This window comes from Mauremys mutica, chromosome 16 (genome assembly GCF_020497125.1).
Source record: "Mauremys mutica isolate MM-2020 ecotype Southern chromosome 16, ASM2049712v1, whole genome shotgun sequence".
Lineage (NCBI taxonomy): Eukaryota > Metazoa > Chordata > Testudines > Geoemydidae > Mauremys > Mauremys mutica.
This window is the reverse complement of record NC_059087.1, coordinates 18,555,206-18,571,670: the sequence shown is the minus strand read 5'-3', so window position 1 is coordinate 18,571,670 and position 16,465 is coordinate 18,555,206. Positions and strand designations below refer to the sequence as shown.

General features: G+C 42.6%; 1 long non-coding RNA gene across 1 annotated transcript in view; it reads left to right on the top strand.

Moving 5' to 3' along the window:
• Positions 1-16,465, top strand: part of LOC123350987 — a 109,337-nt gene that overhangs the window by 61,352 nt on the left and 31,520 nt on the right. Inside the window, exon 3 of the long non-coding RNA XR_006573894.1 lies at positions 7,967-8,144. This is a non-coding gene — a long non-coding RNA (uncharacterized LOC123350987). The remainder of the gene's footprint in view (positions 1-7,966; positions 8,145-16,465) is intronic.

Below are 16,465 nucleotides of genomic sequence, written 5' to 3'. Positions count from 1 at the left end.
ATGAATGTGTCATTATACTACAAACTAGAGTTATACTATATTATATAGAAGTTTCATCTCAAAACTATGGTATTAGTAGGTATTCCATACTTGCATATCGCTATAGCTGTACTGTACAAGCTGTAATTTTACTATTGCACACTTTTCACCGAGCTGATGGGGGTGGTTCTAGTGGCTTCCATGACCACTCTGCCTCTCAGTTCACTGCAGCGACTGCTAACAATGTCAGTGCTGAGGCTGTACCTGTGAGATGAACACTTGTCTGTCAGAAACTGGACTGATACATGCAACTCATCTCGCACAGGCCACCAAGGAGCCGTCCTAGAGAAACCACCTCCAGGACCAGATATTTTTTTTTTTATTTTTTTAAAAGCCCTTAGATCTGCCTATAAAAAAGTGCACACAATCCTGGTGCTAAACTTGTGCGTGCAGTTACTAGGCCTAGACACATGTCAGGTATGGTGTTGAGATTTTCAAAACTGGTTGGAGGATTTGGACATCCAGATCTCCGATGCAGCTTTGAAAATCTCACTGAATATTTGCCTACAAAGATGGCCTGTTGAACACCTGGCCTGACTGACCACTGGTTCACGTGTCTGTTGTGATTTTACTTGCCTTCTCCACATACCTTCTCATTTCATCCGGAAACAGCTGTAAACAGCAACATTTCTCCTTTTAAAAAAATAAAAATCAACCACCTTCAATATTTGTTTTACTCAATCTCAGTTGAAGAGTAAAAATGTTCATAAATGTTGTTTGCTTTTAATGAATGGATGTATTTTCAAAACAGTCCATGTTCAAAGATGCTCTTAAACAACAAGAGTGAAGGACCTATATGTTTTAATCATTAGAAATTGGAGTTGTTTCTCAGGAGAAAAAGCTTTGGGCTTTTCCTAGGAGCAGTATGAGCTCAGCAGCTGGCAGCTAGCTAGCTCCCCTGCAGTATGAATTAATGATAAAACTGCTTTCGTTCAGAGGGGAATTTTATTGGGCAGGATGCCGGATACCAACACAATGAGGTCTCTAGGCGCCCCTCCCTCTAGGGGTCTTCAATTACACTTCATAATGAGCATTGTTTCATTAGTGAGGAAAGCAAAAGTCGGCACTAATTAAAATTAAATTAGGACACACTCAAGTTCTGTCACAGAGTGCATGAGATGGTAATAAAAAATAAAGCTGCCTTGAACCAGCGTGGGCCAGAGGGTCAAGTGATAAACCATTAAAATATTGGATGTGGTGAGGTCAGCACTGAATTTTGTCACTCCAAATCTGGCTTTGTGGGGAGAAGGAGGGTGCAAGGGCTAGTTCCTGAGAGCCAGACGAGGTGATGCAGCTGCATCACTCAATGTAATGTCAGACGGGTGCATTTTCACATGGCTCATCACAGCATTGCACAAGTACACGTCCCTGAGTGACGGGGCCCCCACACCCTGATCTGCATATGTACCAATACACAGGAGATATGCTATGTTTACCACAGTGCAGCAGCATGCATGGATATCCTGATGTATAGCCATGAAATGATGTGCATGCCAACCCATGCCTCTATTGACACACATACAGAGCCCGGTGCACACAGTAGCACATACACAGGTTGATGTGAGCGTATCTCTACAAACGCAGTGACGGCTAGGAACTGTAGCTGAACGAATAATTGATTTTTCGGTTTGGCAGAACTGAAAAGTCCCCCCAAAATGGGGTTAGTTTCCAAATGAAACTAAATTTTGGGGGGTTTCTTGCAGAAAAACGGGGGGGGAAATTAATTTGGGCCAAATCCAGTGAATTGTTTCAGCCAAATAAACCTGAAACAAAATTTTTGAAATTGTCGGCCTGGTTCAAATTGACACTTTCGAAATTATTTGATTTGATATTTTCAAAATTTTTGTTTTCAGAGGTTTTATTGGCTGAAATGATTTGCCACATTTCACCCGAATTTGCAAATAGTTTTGGTGCCTCCTCAAAATGATTTTTTTTCTATTCACCTGGGGGGGAAAAATTGCCCAGCTCTATATTAGAAACCAGGAATATCTGAGTTCTAATTCCAGCTCTGACAGTTATACCCTGTAGACCTGACCATCAGATTTCCGACCATCAGTAAAATGGGGTAATAACACTTAACCTTACTACCTATGTTGTGATGGTATTGAGCAGGACCTGTTAACTAGCACATTTCATCTAGGACAGGGGTGGCCAACCTGAGCCGGAGAAGGAGCCAGAATTTACCAATGTACATTGCCAAAGAGCCACCGTAATACATCAGCAGCCCCCTATCAGCTCCCCCCCTGCTCCCAGTGCCTCCCACCCACCAGCAGACCCGCTGATCAGCACCTCCCCCTCCCTCCCCGCACCTCTCGATCAGCTGTTCCATGGTGTGCAGCAGGCTCTGGGGGGGAGGGGTAGGAGAGGGGCACATTGGAAATTTGGCACCTGTATCTCCAGCCCCAGAGTTGGTGCCTATATGAGGAGCCACATATTATCCGGCTCCGGAGCCACAGGTTGGCCACATATTATGCAGCTCCGGAGCCACAGGTTGGCCACCCCTCATCTAGAAGAGTAGGTCAAGGGCTGGGATTTTAGTGCTTTTCTGGAGTGGACTTAAAAAAAACAAAAAAACAACAAAAAAAAAGACCTTGTCCTTCCCAGGTTCTCTGGCTGAACTGTCAGCTGATTGTTCAAATTAATTTCTGTAAGCATACCTTGCTCTCCGAAGCCAGGGCTTCTGAGAAGAATTTGGTGCCCAGTTCAGTTGTGGCATAAATTCAGACACTTCCAGAGGCATATGGGGAAATGTTAAAATATATTCAACAAAATCTGCAATGTGCAATAAACATTACTTTACACATTCGTGAAGCTTCTTGTCTGGTGAATGGGTGTGGAATATTCAGTGTAAATAAGTCATATTCTAGAAAATAATTTGTTTTTAAATTGGTTTCTTTGTACATTAGTTCCCGCTAGTGTACATAAAACAGGAAAATTGTACATTTGTTTGCTTGTATGATAACTATACAGAGAGCACTAATACTCATTATATTGGGGTAAAATATGGGGGCTATTATGCTGGGGTCAAACATTAGACTCTCCAATGATGTACAGTACATATTTCAAATGTTAATAGCATAGGGGCTCTGGCCCTCTGTGCATCCAGAACGCCCACTTTTTGTATATATAACATGTGTATGAAGTTTGGGAGAGGCACCCCAGCAATTTTTCTATATAAATCCTGTTTTCCAAAGGTTTGGACAATGATGTCCCTCAAAAACTTGTCACTTGGCTTAGATAACTATTATTTTATTGATATCTGCAATAGTCTCTTGGTGTTTGCTATAGTAGTAAGTATGGGGCATTCTGCAAATACTGAGGAAACTTTTATTTATCGAAGGCAAAATTGGCCCATATTTAAGGTCAGTCTTGTAACTCATCTGCTTACATTTCCTCGGTACATACGTATAGATCATGAGATCTCCAAATGTGTTACACGTTAAGGATGTTTTATTATATCTAAATGGAGTAACATAACCGTTCCAAATGGGCTGTTTCTTAGAGGGCATTAACCTGCATTTTAGTAATTTCCTCATGCATGTTTTTAACGGAGACCCTGATTTGGATAGGTCATTGATTTACAATTAGATAAACGATCTGTGATTTTGGTACTCATTCAGTATATGTTTTCATATCTTGTTTGTTTTCTAGTGGTTTTTTGTTTTGTTTTGATTTACTTCTCGTCTGGTTGTATTGAGTTATAAATGTATGCCACTATATTGTGTTGTCAGAAGGCAGAGACCCATAGAAAATAAAATGTGTGTGACTTCACCACGGAAATACAGCTACCTCTAGGGTGGAACAAAGCAGCTGTTGAGCAGTGCACAGCGTTAGACAGGAAGTGAAGAAAACTATATCCAGAGGGAATTGCAGATCAATAGAACAAAATTACAGAAAGGGTCACTTGGCCAGACACCAGGACTAACACTCTTGCAAAAACCATAAGTAGTTAGAGTCTCAACTCTGAAGGCCTTTCTGAAAGCTGGTATGCAATTTTCCAGAGCACCTAAGTGACTTAAGAACACAGGCTGGAATTTTCAGAAGATCCAAAGAGAGTTAGGGATTCCTCTTCCCATTCACAAGACCTAATGTAAGTCAGTGGTACTTATGCTCCTAAGCAGAATATCCCTCAGAACCATGCCAGTGTATTGGGTCAGTATTAACTCAGAGGGAAAAGTGTTACCAAATGAACCACCAAGACTACTTCCTTCAGCCAACTGGGGATTTCTGGAGGCTACCCATCAAAGATCAGATCAGGCCTAGCTGCTTAGCTCTGAGACAATGTCCCAGCCCATGGAAGGTAGGGGATATAATTGCAGGTGTTGTCAGGTTGATAGCTGTGGTCAGTGCTCCAAATTCAGCATTGTTTGGCTCCTTTTTAACCATTACAGTGTTAGTGGAAGTAATGTGACAGTTCCAGAGGTGCTGTACTGAGCCCAGCTTGTGGCCAAGGAGCACCCTGCAGAACCAGAATTTGGGATTCCCACAAATAAGTAATTGAGGCTAACTAGTCAGCTGTAGCTGCAGCAGTGCACTCCTAGTTTTGACAGGCACCTTACATGAAATGAATTTGGAGGGTCTCAGACTCATTCCATACCACAAAACCCACTACCAGAATTGGCACTAGTAGTCATCCTTGTTAACAATTTCAGCAAAGACAACACCCAGGAGGATGGAATGGGCATGGAACCCCAACCGCTCTTGCATTCGTGTAGGTGATCTCTCCAGGTCAAGACTGAAACTCATGGATGGAAGTAACTACTAATGTTGCCTATTCTGTACAGTATATGATCGGTGGATAAATAGAGGATTTCAGTCTCCAGAGCTGACAATCCAGCATTACATTACTAAAATAAAAAAATTAAAATAAAATAAAAACTGGTGAACCCTTCATAAATGAATACCTAACCTCAGTATTTTTCCATATCACTATTATAATCTCTATGCACTAAGGGTCCATATCCAACAGGTTTCCAGTGAATGAATATGGAGGAAATACAATAATACATGCACTGGAGTATTATACCGGCATGATTTGTATAGGCATTTTCTTTTTATTTTCTCTTTTCTTTCACTTAACTTGCTGGGGATTTGCAAGAAATATGCTCCTGTGTTTGTTTATACTGGAATTAGAGGATGATATGGATCTTCTTTGCCCCATTACCTATTGTTGTCTGATCTCATTCAGCACCAGAGCTGTTCCTTTTTCTTGCACAGAGGCATTTGTTTTAGCCTGCTGCAACCCCTGCTAAATAATGAAGGGTGGGGGTAGAGTTTTACAAAAAAAAAAACAACCCTCCCCTTTGGAGACCTCTTATGAAATTTTTATTAGTATGTTCAGCTATGTGCATGTCCTCAGGAATAACAAACAGTACAGAGTGAATACACAGCCACTCAAATGGGTCCAGGGGCTTTGGAAAGGACGGGGGGACAATGCTATTTTAAATATTGCAGGATGGTTTACAACCCTGAGGGAGGGGGTGAGCGGGGAAGGGAGGAAGAGCAGATGTGCAGTGTCCATTTAAGGTGGTCTGGCACAATTATTGCTCAGTATTAATGTAATTCACTTGCGAAGGATCTTCCAACTCTCATTGTTCCCCTGGCTTTGCATATCTATCTGACCCTGGAAACATTCTGTTGGGTTTCGGTGAGTTCTCCAGCTAAGCTGCACTACAGAGATTAGATCTGGAGATTGACATGGAATTTCAATAATCATTTTCTTTAGACCAGATGGATGACTGACATGCCCTGCATTAAGGGAGATAAAATGATAAGTGATGCTGCCCTTCTCTCCCCACCCCCAGACATATTAAGCCAATCCAAAAACACCCCACAAAGAACCCTACTCTTGCTGTTTGGAGTGTCCAGGTTTCTAAAGCACCAGCACCTCTGGCAAGTTTTGCAAAGCATTCAGAAATGTCATTGCCCATTGCACCAGACACGGTGCTGGTACTAGGCCATGGCATGAGGGACTTTGGGTCACAGAGAAAGCAGGGTTTGTTCTGGGCTTTGGCACCAAGGACTTCAGGGCAGTAGAGAAATTCGTACTGGTCCAGGGCAGCGACAGTGGAACGATCCTGAATGAGAGCACGATCCTGCAGTGGGGGTTGAGGGCTCTCGGTATCTTGTAGCATTGGGCCACAATAGAGCATGCTGTGTTGGTTCCAGGGGCACTGGGAATGTTAGGGGTTTATTACTATGCATTGCTCATACCCCTCCAAAACAGGTACATGTTTCTCTGTGTTCTCTGCACCTCCTTGTGGAACCCATGGCCTCTTGCCTCTGGCACAGGATTGTGGGGCAGTCTCCCAAGGGACAGGAGGAAAGGGGGCTTGTATACATATAGGAGTACAGGCAACTGTGGGGTCACTCCATTAAACATGTTTACTGTGGAATTAGTGAGATCTGCATATGGTCTTCTCACTAGTTTCTCTCTGTTGAACAGGGGGGTATTTACAATTGGCAGTTTTCTTCCCCAAATGACCTGTTAAACCACATTAATCCTTTGTTCCAATCTGCTCCTCTACTAAAATCCATGTGTCCCTGCTCCCCTCTTCTCACAATCAGTCCATCCCCCTTGTCCTTCCATTGAGAGGAAGGGGATGTGTGTAGAGAAGGGGGCTTGTAGACTGGGGACCAAGGTTCTGTTCTTGGCTTCATCACTGTGTAACCTGGGGCAAGTCACTTTACTTCTCTGGGCACCTCAGTTGTCCTATCTGCAAAATAGTTTCCTGCTTCACATGGTGTTGTGAGGCTTAATTAACTTAATTCATTAATTAAAGTGCTGTATGCTCCTTGGAGGAAAGCAGATCTATAAATGCAAAGTACTGTTATTGAAACACACACACCCATTTTATCCATCTCAAAAATTGGCCCAATCCTCCTCCTTTTCCTCCATCATCTACCTACTGTATCCTGCTGCAAAACAAATGACAAACTGCCTGTGTTGGAGCTTTCAGCTTGTTTGTTTCACAGAGTGACCTTAGTACAGTCAGTGCTGTGACATAATAGCAAATTCACATCATAAGGCTGTTGGATGTTGAATTGTGTTCCCCAGCTGTGTGTGTGTGTGTGAGAGAGAGAGAGAGAGAGAGATTTTAATCATACTTTCATGGCTTCCTAATATGACTTAACATTTTTGTCTTTTGGATCATATTTTTATTTGCTCAAGGATGGCACAAGGAACAAGCGTCTTTTGATGCAAAAAGATTAATATGAATGGAATATGATGTTAAATTGATTTGAGCACTTAGATTGTGAACTCCTTGGGACAGGAATTTTCATTTTGTGATGCATGTACAGTGCGGTGCATATTGGGGCACTGGTCTTTGATTCGAGCTATTAGGTGCTACCACAATGCAAATATTGAATCATAATACAATGCACACACAAGAACATGCAGCAATATTTTTAAGCATGCTCCTCCAGCATTTTAGGAATATGCATGCAGACTCTTCAGCAGCTACCGGTGCTGCTGCCTAGAAGCACCATTTCACTCTTGTGCAGGGACTCCTTTCAGATATTTGTGGGTACTGATGCCTGTGACTGTAAGGGTTGTGTGACAGCCTTGCTCAATATGTCAACGTCCATAGGGTGCTGACATGATTAAAGTAACGGGGCCTAAGTTCTGTTATGCTGAATAAGGATACTGGTCATTCAAGTGTGGTATCCAGTCTCTGATCGTAGATAAGAACTGATGCCTCAGTGGAGGAAAAACATTTGATGCACTTAGCAAATTGTGTAATATTGTACATGGGGTGGAAATTTTTTACTAAACCTTTGTAACATTCAGCTTATGACCTGAAGGTTAAGATTGCACACGTTAAATATGTATACTTACTAATAATAGTGGAGAAATAGAGCCCCCATCTAAATACTACCTGCTTGGAGAAGGGGGAAAAAAATCTAACCACTGATTCTGTTGCAGGAGCCAGCTGTTTTGAACGAGAAGAACCACCAGACAGGTGGTCCCCATATGAGATGGCTGTTGTCCAGGAAAGCAGCACTGACCACAATGCTGTTAACACAAATCTCAAGTCAGCAAAGCCCCCCCAGCATTTAACCTCCTCTTTAGATCCTTCTGCACTGAAGTGGCTGCTTGACAGGTAGGCAATCACTGACGTTATTGACCTGAAATAATCACTGGTCTAGGGATTGTTTGCAGCCCCACCAAGACTGAGCTGGCTTGTGTGGGTCTGTGAAGCCCAGAGCCACGGGACTCCTCCCTAATTTGGGAGACCTAGGAATTTTAGAAATGTTACACTGGAAGGGACCTCAAATCCATCCCCTCACACTGAGGCATGGCTGAGCAAACCTAGACCATCCCTGTCAGGTTCTTGTCAAACCTGTTCTTAAAAACCTCCAATAATGGGGATTCCACAGACTCCCTTGGAAGCCTGTACCAGTGGTTAACCATCCTTAGAGTTAGGAAGTTTTTCCTGATATGTAGCCTAAATCTCCCTTGCTGCAGATTAAGCCAATTACTTCAGTGGACATGGAGAACAATTGATCATTGTCCTCTTTATAACAATGTTATAAGGTCTCCCCCCAGTCTACTTTTCTCAAGACTAAGCATGCCTAGATTTTGTTAGCCTTTCCTCATAGGTCAGGTTTTCTAAACCTTTGAACAATTTCGTTGCTCTCCTCTGGAGTCTCTCCAGTTTGTCCCCATCTTTCTTCAAGTTTGACACCCAGAACTGGACACAATATTCTGCATGATGCCTCACCAGTGCCCAGTAGAGTAGAACAATTGCCTTCTGGTTCTTATGTACGACACCCCTGTTAATACACCTGTAACAGGGTACACTCATCATTGGAGCACCTCCTTGTGGCTGGGTCTGGGGATTAGCTCACATCCGGTCTGGCACCCCTTTCCATCAGTTGCTTGTGCCATGGTGTGCCCCCTCTTTGTGACTTAGTCCTCCGGCCAGGTCATTGTATAGCTCTCTTCTCCCAGGGTAATAAAGTTCCAAAGATAACAGTCCAATGCCCTTATAACATGTCTTCAGCCCCAACTCATAGCTCCATGGTCCATGCATCAGGGCTGTGAATATCTCTATTCCCCTTACATCGGGGAGTTTTATGCCACCTTCCCAGTAGCTGGTAGGGGAACCTAGGCCCTCCCTCTGCACTGGATTCCAGCCCAGAGGCCCTGCAGCCAAGGGCTGCACAGTGCTGCTCCTTGCTGCTGTTTCCCTGGGCTTCTTCCTACCCAGCCTTTCTTCTCTGCGTTGACCCTTCCTTCAGGGCTAGGATCCCAGGGCTTATTCTCCCCTCTGCAATTCCTCCGCCACAGTTCTCTGCCCCTGGAGAATGACTGCATACTTCTTCCCTGCCACCTCTTCTGCTCTCAACTTCCTGGCTTTATACTAACCAGCCTGCTTCTCCCAGCTGGGCTTCATGTTCACTGCAGGCTGGCTCTCCCTCCAGGTGCAGCCAGGTACTATATCGGCCTCCCCAACCTACATTAATCCTATCACAACATCCCAGAATGATATTGACTTTTTTGCTGACTCTCATTCAATTTATGAGCCACTATAACCCAGATCCCTTTCACCAGTACTACCATCTAGCCAGTTATTCCCTATTTTGTAGTTGTACATTTGATTTTTTTCCTTCATAAGTCTAGTACTTTGCACTTGTCTTTACTGAATTTCATCTTGTTGATTTCAGACCAATTCTCTAATTTCTCAATGTCATTTTGAATTCTAATCCTGTCCTCCAAAGTTCTTGCAACACCTCCCAGCTTGGCATCATCTGCAAACTTTATCAGCACACTCTCCATTCCATCATCCAAATCGTTAATTAAAATATTGAATGCTACTGGATCCTGGTCAGAGCCCGTCAGGACCACACTAGATACACCCTTCTCTCCTCCTCCCCCAGTTTGACAGTGAACCACTGATAACTAATCTTAGAGTATGGTCTTTCCAACCAGTTTTGCAATCCCTTTCTAGTAATTTCATCTGGACCACACTTCCCTAGTTTGCTTATGAGAACGTCACATGTGACTGTGTCAAAAGCCTTCTAAAATCAAGGTATATCATGTCTACTGCCACCACCCCCCCCATACAGTAGGCCAGTAAATCTGTCAAAGAAGAAAATTAGTTTGGTTTGACATGATTTGTTCTTGACAAATCCATGTTGGCTATTACTCATAACCCATCCTCTAGGTGCTTACAAATTGATTGTTTAATGATTTGTTCCAGGATCTTTTGAGGTGTCAAAGTTAGGCTGACTGGTCTATAATTCCCTGGATCCTTTTTGTTCTCCTTTGTAAAGATACATACCATGTTTGCTCTTCTCCAGCCCTCTGGGATGTCACCTATTCTCAATGAGTTCTAGTGATTCTGAGATTGCTTCACCTAGTTCCTTAAGTACCCTAGGGTGAAATGTAGGGGGGTATCTCAGTTTGCATACAGTGTAAGTTTCTAGCTCTTTTCTTCCTAAATCAATGTGAATTGGCCACACAATGCTACCCAGTCAAAATGACAGTGCTCCATGCACTCTGTGCACAGGTGTGAGTGACTACACAAGGCAGTGGGGAAATCAAACCCTTGTTTCCTTATTAGAGGATTTCATGGAGGGCAAGGTGACTACATTACAGTACAGCAGACCTTGGTGTGTACCTACAAAGTGTGTACGTGCGTACCCAGCTGGCTGTCAATTTCTTTGACTCAAAAACCAGAGCAAAACACGCTGTTTTCTGTAAAATTGGCAGGGATGCTCCTAATTCTCTGTGTGGTTAAGCTGTTTGTTTATGAAAACAGAGACAATGTGGTTCAGACACTTTAATGCAGAGCAGGTGAGATTGGAGCAGATGAGTCTCACTATTTTATTACTATTCGTTTGGAGGGTCAGGTGGGATGGAGGGGGAATCATTCATGTTTAGTGGGTTGTAAGGGTTGAAGGCAAAACGTTATGCAAGCCTGACAAAAATGCTAAAGCCTGCCCTACCAATAGGCATTGTTCAGAGGTTGTGCTGGAGTCGTTGTTCATTTGTTCAAGCAATGGCTTTCCTAGACTTTCATGTATTCCATGGATCCAGCTGTTCAACAAGAAAAAGAGAAGGATATTAGATCAGAAGTCCTTCATGGAACAGGAAGGCATCCTATTCAGTCACCATTTTAAGTCAGGGGATCCTCCCAACCTGCATACTGCAGCCTTTAAATAGGCCACATCATTCAGCGAGATTACCAAGAAAGAATCAGCAACATTTTTAAAAGGCTCCTATACACCCTGCTGTAAACACCTGAATCAACCAACACTAACCAAAACTGGGGAGTGCAGGAAGCCAAAAAATAATTGTGCTACTATAAAAAAATACAACAGTATTTTCAGCCATCACCTCAGACCCTGAAATATTATTACAGTGAAATGCAGTATTTGGGACCATTGCCATAAAATATTGTTGTACCTTTTTTTCTAAGGGTAGCAATGGAAGTTTTTTTCTTTTCAGTTCTGTTTATCTTGGGTGGATTTGGGATTACTTTCCTATTTGGATGTGCCTACCAAGTGCATATTTTTAAAAACATGTAGTAATTGATAACTGGGAAGCACGTCTCAGTAGTCACTGTCATTCACCTCTGGCACATGAAGAATGTTGTATTCTGACATTTAGGTTTTTCTTAAAGCTTATTATAGTCCCTCTGTTGCCATGAGGGCATGAGTAGTGGTTGTGTGATAGTTTAATGCTCCATTGAGGGTTATGGTAGATCATGGCACAAAAAGATATCTGCTGTTGTTACAACAGGAACAGCAGCATAATTCTATTTTGGATGTTTACTCTGTGTTTTCTTGAGATGGTTTTTGTATTAAACAAATATAACACCCTCTTTTGTCACTGCAGGTGTGTGCTCAATCACAATCTTTAATCCCATGTATTACTGTGAAAATAAACCTCTTTGTGATTATTTAGCTGTTAATTTAGCTCTGGTTTCTCCTATCTACTCCTCCACACACTGTAACGAGCCAATAATTTTACTCCCAGTTTTAAAAAGTTATAGTTTCCATTTTATCACTGCTTTAATTTGTGAAATCAAGAGCATCTCCTGTATTGCATTCTGGGAATAATGCAAAGGCCATCTTAAAGAGTATATGTATTTAATCTTCTTTTAGTCTTTCCATTGACTTCAGTGGTCTTTGTACCAGGACTCTAAAGCAGCTTGCTTTTTGTTAACAGTTACACAGTGAATTTAATTTAAAATGTATTAAAATAGCTACATTGTTTGCTGTAGTTTTGCTAGGTAGAAGCATGTGAAGTAGACAGCATCATACACAATAGTTCAGCATAATATTTACTTTAGTGTTAATGTAAAATATCCTGGTATGTTATAGTTTATTACAATGTATTATGTATGGTATAACAATGCTATACAGCATAATTGTTATATCAATATACCTGTGTCAAGGGTCTACTAGTGTTTCTATTAGAAAACCATATTTCAAGGGTTTATTACTCATCCATTAAATTATGCCCTAGGCTGAAATTTAACACAAGAGGGTACCAGCATTAGGGAAGTTCATGTTGCTCTCCATTGTGCTGTCAGTGGATTGATTCCCATCATGCTCTGAGGCAGATCTGACTTATTATAGATGAGACTCTAGATGTTTTTGTTTTTGGATGAGCAGCCTTGCCAATCTCTGTCCCTGGATCCAGATATTTAGTCATCCAGACCAGACTTTCCCCGGACATCTTTGTTCTTTCTTTGTTCATCCCCACCCCACAAGCTGGCACAGGGAGTGAGTTACAGAGAAAACTAGGTGAAAATGCATGAGAGAGGAATACATTGGCCAGCCACCTTAAGAAGACAAGCGAATAAGAGACACTTCTTAAGTCCCAGACACAAGCAATTAACTGTTCCCTTCCACTGGGCAACTGTTCCCTTAAATTCCAGGGGAAAGAATGGAATCGCACTAGGTAGTCAGATGCATTCCTAGTCCATTCCAGGGCCTGGTTTGGAGAGCTCCCACCTCCCTTACTCTCAGGAGTTCTTCCTGTCAGGGAACCTAAGTAGACTTCTCCTTCCAGAAGTGTTTCAACATAATTGCAAATGTTGGTTACCCTGAGGGTAACCCAGCTTCCCCCCGCAACCCCCAGCCTCGTCCCTCTGAGATGTATCACTTAACTCATGGATGAGAGAGTGTCTTGTCTACATAGGGGTTTTAAACTGGATCATGTCAAGTTAATCTGGTTTGAAAATGCTTACATACACATTACACAATCCATCACCGTGCACTAACTCCACATTGATCACGAAATCTAGAGTCCTCTTGCAGAGTGTACTTGGGTTTGCTTCAGATTGAATTAGTTGTGTCTATTGTTCATGTGGATGTAATACCACTTTTTGCGTGCTTCCAACAGCTATCCCACAGTGCTTTACAGGTCAGCTGTTACTAATCTGTCTGTTTACCTCCGCCCTCCCTGCTCTGCTGTCAAGTTCCCAGAATGACCCTTCACCCCCTCCTTAAAAGCTGATGAGGAGCCAGATGTTGCCCATTTGCTCCTGGATCCCAGTGTATCAGCGTTCTTGTGATAGAACCTTGATAGCACTTGGGCGGTCCCATAATATGCCCTGCGCAGTCGCTGGGATCTGTGCTAAGACTCTGGATCTCATCACCATCTGGAGAGAAGTGTCGAAGTTCTTGAGGCCAGGCACCGAAATAAAGATCTTTTTGTGGACATTGCAAAGCAGATATCCGAGAGGGGCCAGGACCGGGTTGCCAACCAATGCTGGATAAAGAGCAAGCAGCTCAGGAGAAAGTACATTAAAACAAAGGACAAAAGAAGACATGTGACCTGTCCATTTTTTAATGAACTGGGCAGGATTCTATATAACTATAGTACAACCTGTGTATGGCTTCTTTAGCCAGGGCATCAGAGGCTAAGCTGGGTCCCCCAGACTACCCGGACCAATCTCCACAACATTAATGTCCACAGTGGTCCTGGGGGCAACCAGTCTTTTCTCCATTAATCTAAATAGAGCTGAGTTCCAAAAGATCCTAGCATCATAGACTCTTCCAGACCACTGTAAACCAACCTCCTGCATGGAGCACCATGGAGAAGTATCTCTTTGTTTATAAACTCTTTGCCGTGGGGGGTGGGGGATCAAATGATAGGCCCATGCATTTTCATCAATTGCTGCAATACAGTTTGGGAACCCCATGCATGCAAAGCCATCAATAATCTGAGTATTACCCGCATTATCAGTGGTATAGCAGACCTGCATGAGAATGGCCCCAACAGTTGATCTCCCCATGCGGAACTGATTGGCTACAGACTCTGTAACATTTTGGGGTGGCCAGCTTCCAGATGGTAGTGGCGCTCCCCTTCTCCATGAGTTTGGGGCACTGCATGTTGATATGCTGTTGCTGAAGCATTGTGGTCAGTTCTGCACAAATCTTAGAACAGGTGACCGTTCCCATCCTAAAGTTCTCTTGCTACTGCTGGTCCTCTCAGGTCTGCAAAATGATCCTCTACCACCAGTTTATCCATGCTGGTTTCCGAGGCCCAGATGCGGCAGAGCTGTAAATCCAAACACTGACAGCATGATCAAAGAGAAACTGTGATGGAATCTTTCCAAGTTTTCCTTCCCCTTAGCCTCTTTTGGCAAGTTTCACCTGGGATGGCGTGATCTGACTATGTAATAATAGCAATGTCACATTATTTATTGCACTGCCAATTACTGATCATCTGCAGTAATAAGATCAGCTGGTAGGGGGAGCAGAAGAGCTGTTAGAAATCAATCATTTAAATAGCAAATGTTGATAACTTTCAGAATTGTCAGAGGAATTGTATTAAATGTGTAAAAGGTACAATAACTGGATTTACATTTTAAATGAGATACACGATGTTTGCCATGTGAATCTCCCTCTAAAAATTCTGCCCCAAGAACTGTATTTCTTTGTTTAATTATGTTTTGTATAGCACTTTTCATCCTGTAGGATCCAAAAGAGTTCAACTGATTAGATATGAGGATTATTTACTCCCTATTGTGATGCAGCTGCCTCTCAAGTGTAATGCAGACACCAGCTAGCCAGCAATACTACACAATAGATTTTAGGAGGGGCTGAGATTCTGATCTCAGTTGCACCAGTTTAAATCTGGAGTCGCTCTCACAAAAGTCAATGGAGTTTTGCTAATTTTACCCCAGTGTAACTGAGATCAGAATCTGGCCTTGAAAACATCTCCAGCTGAAACTACTTGAGGATTTTAGGAAATTTCACAAACAGGATTTTGGCTAGAATACTGAGTCTAAGACTCTTGCTTTTTATAAAGTGTCATGGGATCTCAAGCCAGGCGCTCAGTCTTGTATCTTATCCGAACGACACACAAGGCTCTTGTATTCTAGTCTGACTGATGCTCTCATATGCTAGTCTAACTGGTTTTACCACAATAAGATTACAATACCAGCAATTTGATTATGGTGTAAGTGGGGGATTATTATGGATTTACATTATTGTGGTATAGTTTTATGATTCTTTGTGTGTAATTACTCTTACATTACTAGAATTGTCAGCAGAATGGGAATCAGCAGATAAAAATTGTAGCAATATTCTTTTTTTCCTTGAGAAAACTTCCTTACATTGCAGTCCGGGATTGGTTTTATTGCCCTGGGGCTTTTCAAGAGGAGCACTAGCTCTCTCTCCAGATGTCTGAAAGTTAATTCTTATTCCTGCTGCCAAGTGCCTTCTCTTCTAACACCACCACTCACCTCATTCCACATAGTCTGTGTGTTCTAATACCCACCTGCAGCTTCAGTAATCACTACCCATGTTGATAGTGCTGTACCTGCTTGTAGTTCTGTGTCTTGATTTGAGTGTTTATCCTGCTGGTAAGCACTGTGCACATCAGTAGTGCTACGTGTTCGCTCATTTAATCAGTGTGTAAGATGCCTCTTGCAAAGCATGTAAGTGCTGTACTAAAACCACAATGCAAATATAAAAGCAAAGCTCCCCGCTCAAACACTCAGCCCAGATGACTTCAAACCATTTTGGTACAAGGACAAACCCCGAAAGCCATTAGGCAAGCCCATTTCCCCCATAAAAGGGATTGACTCTTCATAGGTAGGAAGAAAGGGAGGGGGAGAACAGTGGATGAGTAAACAATAATCATGTCTGAGTGGCATGGATTCATCTGCAACCTGTCCTTGTCATTCCCACCTCAGGCTACAGTGAAAAAGGAACTATTATCGTTATTATTTGTTTTACCATAGCACCAAAAGCCCTAGTCATTGACCAGGACTCTATGTGCTAGGTGCTGTACAAACACAACAAAAAGATGGTCCCACCCTGTCCCAAGGAACTTAAAATCTGTGTATGAGACAAGAGACAACACATGGCTATAGATAGACCAAGGAGGGAATACAAGTAAACAGTGAGGCAATATTGGTCAGAATGATAGGCAATGGTCTATGCACACCAACCT